This window comes from Meles meles, chromosome 4, assembly GCF_922984935.1.
Source record: "Meles meles chromosome 4, mMelMel3.1 paternal haplotype, whole genome shotgun sequence".
Classification (NCBI taxonomy): domain Eukaryota; kingdom Metazoa; phylum Chordata; class Mammalia; order Carnivora; family Mustelidae; genus Meles; species Meles meles.
In genome coordinates this window covers 124,105,665-124,110,358 of record NC_060069.1, presented here as the reverse complement: position 1 = coordinate 124,110,358, position 4,694 = coordinate 124,105,665, and the positions used below count along the sequence as shown (strand labels likewise).

At 42.3% G+C, this 4,694-nt stretch overlaps 1 long non-coding RNA gene across 1 annotated transcript; it reads right to left on the bottom strand.

The window, feature by feature from the left end:
* Positions 1 to 212: 212 nt before the first annotated feature.
* LOC123940556 lies at positions 213 to 4,605 on the bottom strand. Its single transcript, XR_006818083.1, has 3 exons — positions 4,363 to 4,605; positions 893 to 983; positions 213 to 799 (listed from the first exon to the last, which is right to left on the bottom strand). It is a non-coding gene; the product is annotated as an uncharacterized LOC123940556 (long non-coding RNA).
* Positions 4,606 to 4,694: the final 89 nt, after the last annotated feature.

Sequence of the window (4,694 nt, the reverse complement as noted above, 5' to 3'; positions counted from 1 at the left end):
AAAAAATGCCAAAGTTTTTCTTGACTAAAAAAGTTTAATATGATTCAAAGAATGCTAATGCACTCGGAGGGAGTGCTGTCAGAAATACAGTATACAAAACAAGGGCAGTAATGGATAGTATAATTGGAAAATTGCATCTAAATAGTTATGTTCCACCTGAGTGACACATAATGAAAGCAAATAATTAGGAGGGCAACATGGACGGTAAAAATTTGGACATTTAATGTATAAACAACAGAAGTTTAGTCTGTAGAACAGAGGTATACGTGTGTGTGTGAATGTGCACGTGCACACATGTGTGTGAGCTCCAGACGTAAGTATTGGGAATACACTGATCCCTTTTAAGGAACAGAACAGCATGATCTGATCCATATTTTAACAGGACCACTGTCTGCTACTGATGAAGGATAGTTGGAAGAAAGGGAGGCAGGGACAAGGGGCCCCCCTCCCCTAAGAGAAAATCAGTCTTAAAAGGATTTTACACCACCTGGGAAGGAGCCCTCCACCCTTCCCCAAATGATAGGTAGATGACAAAAACCCAATTGAATGAAAGCATAGGGAGGATTAATCAAACTAAAACAGTCCTCCAATAATCCCATAAATCCCCCCCTTGACTTAGAAACTCTAGTGGCAACCCCTTGGGTCCCTTACCCCTTTGGGAGCTTTATATTATCACTCAGTAAACTTTGTTTTACTCTAAGTAAACCTTGCTTCGCTGCCCAGAACTCTATCTTGTCTACTTCATTCTTCGAAGTGGCGTGACCAGGAACCGCAGGCACAGAAAGGAGGAAAAGAAATCCTGCAATATTATATTGAGACAAAAGTGGAATGACGTCAGGATAGATGCAAGGAAATAACATAGGTGATGATCCAGATGAGAGATAAATGTTACCTGAATCAGGATGATTCCAAACGATGAAATATCTTCTTCTTGGCTTTAGAATAACTTTAAAGGTGAAGCCAACAGGATTTGGTAGTATTATCTGTAGGGTGTAAAATACAATACACCAAGGTATTTGGCCTGAACTCTATGTTAGCCAAATAAAATTTCATATTTTAAAGAAACCTTAGAAACTTTCTCATCAAGCCTTTGATTCCTTTAAGAATCCTGTCAACAACAACCTGCTCCTCTTCGAACAGTTCCTTGACAAGAAACTTAATAACTCAGGCAGCACTCATCCCATTTTAGAATAGCTCCTTTTTTTTTCTTTTTTTTTTTAAGATTTTATTTATTTATTTGACAGAGAGAGAGATCACAAGTAGGCAGAGAGGCAGGCGGAGGGCGGGGGGAAGCAGGCTCCCTACTGAGCAGAGAGCCCAATGCAGGGCTTGATTCCACGACCCTGAGAGCATGACCTGAACCGAAGGCAGAGGCTTAACCCGCTGTGCCCCAAAATAGCTCTTTTTCTTACAATGAGCCAAAACCTGCTTCTCTGTGATGGACAGGTGTGATATTGTAGTTTATAAAAGGAAATAAATATTTGATCTTTGTCCTGTTTGGCACGAACTCCTAAAGCCCTTGGAATTTTCTAAGTGATGATATCCACGACAAATCCTCTTCAAACACACTTGACTTTACATTGACTTTATGGGATGACTTTTAGAAAACACTTAAGGATGGGGGGCTCACTAAGGGAACCAATAATGTGATTAGAGGACTGGAAATTTCAGTCCCATCTCTGCAACCTCTGGGGAGCAGAGAGGGGTTCGAGATGGAATTCGGTCACCACTGGCTGGTGATTTAATCAGTCATGCAATGTTATGAAGCGTCTGTGAAAACCCAAGAGGACAGGGTTGAGGGTACGTCCAGGTTGGTGAAATCATAATGCCTCTAGATGACACTGTGCTGGGGCTTCTAACTCCAAGGGAACAAAAACTCCTGCATTCAGAAGCTTGCCCTGATTATTTCTTCTTCTGGCTGATGTTTTGTATCCTTTATATATTTTGCGACAAACCAGCAATCTATTGAATAAATAGGGCTCCAGAATTCTGTGAGCCCACCTAACCAATTATTCAATCTTATGGCGGGGGTTGGAGGGAAGGGTATGGGATTTTCTGAGTGTCAGCTAGTCATTCAGAAGCACAAGTAACAACCTAGATCGGTGATTGACATCTGAAGCGGGGGCAGTTCATAAGACAGAAACTTTAACCTATGGAACCTCCAAGGAGAGAGTGTCAGAATGGAGTTGAACTATAGAACACGTAGCTGGTGTCTGAGACTTGCTTGGTGTGGGGGGAAAAATACACATATATTGGAATTGGTGTCAGAATTGTAGCAAGTGAATGAGAAAAGATGAAAAACCTGGTAGAAAGGTGGGTAAGAGAAGAGTGGGGAGGAACCATATTTGTTTCTTCACTGGTATGCACCCTGTCTATAGCATGGTATGTAGCATTAGGTGTGTAATAAATACATATATATATATATATATATATATATATATATATATATTTTTTTTTTTTTTTTGCTATCTGAGCAATTTGTAAGAAGAGCATTGGGTCAAAATGATGTGACCATACGTTATTAATTCATCATTTCTTAATGAGAGTGTAAAAGAATACAACCGAAAGGTTTTCTCTACCCATCATGCTTATATAGGTGTCTTACTGATTCAGTGAGTTTGTTTGTGATGATGGTGGGGGTTTTTGTTTGTGTTTTGTTTCATTTATGGTGATGGTTTTAAAGGAATGAAAAATACCCATGTATTCTAGTTTTTGGCTTCGTGGTGTCCTAAGTCTCAGCTTCTCAGCTATATTAAAGTGTACATACTCTTTAAATTAGGAACGAGATACAAAATATAAACGGGTACAGTTTGGTCACCAACTAATTAGAGTGAATGCCGACCAGTCCGGTGCATATCAGCTACTATCTGCCTGCTTCAAACTATGGGAGAATCAAGCTATTAAAGTGCCGAGTTTAAATACTACATATTTTTATTTTGTCTTTATTGTAATGAACAAGCCCTGTCTTTAGCTCCTGCTGTGCACTTTTGGAGGGTCTTCCATATGGTTGCTGCTAAGTATTTTGGCATTTTCCCAACTGTTACAATTGGGTCAGTGGGGGGGACTGTATAGGAGTAATAAAACAAGGGTGACTGCTGCAGGGAGGAGTACGATTACTACGCACATAACAGCTTATTGCCTCTCATGCATTCAAGCACAGCTCAATGCCATTCATTACAACAGGCAGCCAGGGTAAACCGCCTTTTGCCACAGTTTTCGCCAGAAAGGCCAGGCCTTACGTGCTGAGCCTACATGTTCTTGTTTACATTTTTTCCCCATTTCCGTACTTCTTCACTGTCCCGTAATATCTAGAATAATTTGAGGATGAATGAGACAATTATACTTTGCATATTACCACATCATTCTGAGAAAGTTCTCCTGAGCAGTCTCTCAGCTACATTCTAGCAACAAAAGTAGGATTATCAGTGGCCCTGAGGACTTTGAGATGAGAAAAAAATGGAGGAAGCAAAGTCTGACTCCCACAAACACTTAGAAATCTTTGAGACATGATTCATAAAGTCAGAGGTGACTAATAGTATTGACACTATTACTGGAGTGTTTTCCCTGGCAGAAACGACATGAAACAAAGGCTACTACTATTTTTATCCTGTGGAAGACAAGTATTTCTTAAAGCTCTAACAGACTGGAAGGGGAAAAGTTCACAGCAGAATTAAGATTTTAAATAGCGAGATAATATATTAAACTGAGGTATGTGTGTACACACACACACACACACACACACACACGATGAAGTAAAACAACGAACTTAAGGTCTTGCTCCAAAGACGGTGTTTTCCATATTTACGCTTATATGCACAAGTATTCTTTAAATAATTTATTATGCTTTTCCTTTAGGGTCTCCTCTCCCCACATTAAGCACCAAGATCCAGCTATATAGCATTCTAATAGGTTCACAGTATATTCATGAATTTTTCTTGAACAATTATAAGAAATCGAAATGTTTAAGAAATAGAATTGGAGACGTTTAAGCCAGTATACAAGTGTGTGTGTGTGTTTTCGTGTGTGTGTGTTTTCGTGTGTGTGTGTGTGTGTTTGTGTGTGTTTTCGTTTCGGGCCAAGAATAGTAAATAGTGTTGCATTCAGAAAGTTGTTCCCTATTCCTTCCCTTCCCCGCCATTCTCAAGCCTAGGATTCCCAGAGACACACCGGGTGGTCGGCACCCTGGGCCCAGCCAGGCAGGTGAACGCCTCCGGACCCACAGGGGGCTCCGCGGATGAGCGCGCGGGAGATTGCTGACGAGTCAGGGCGGAAAAGAACATGAACTTCGGAAACAAACACCGCCAGGGATCGTACCACAGCCCTGCAATCACCCCCTGCACTTATTAAAGTACCGATACTAACAGCAAAAGGACGGTTGTAAACCAACTGGTTCCGGGACGACCCACACTTGTCCTAAGACGCTGGAGACCCCCACTTCCAGCTTCCTCCAAGGAAGGAAGAAAGGGCTAACCAAGGCTCATCTCTGTTAGAATACCCCCACGAACCCACAGAGAGAAGCTTCCCGACACCGCCGACCGTCTTCCACGCTCTGCTACCACCGCAAGCCCCTGCCTGACACGCCACGCCGCGACCCCGCGCGCTGGAAGAGCGGGCAGCAGCTGAGGTAAGGGCAAAGGCAGCAGCTTCAGGCGCCGCAGTGCGCAGGCGCTTACGCCTAATGCGCAGGCGCCGCC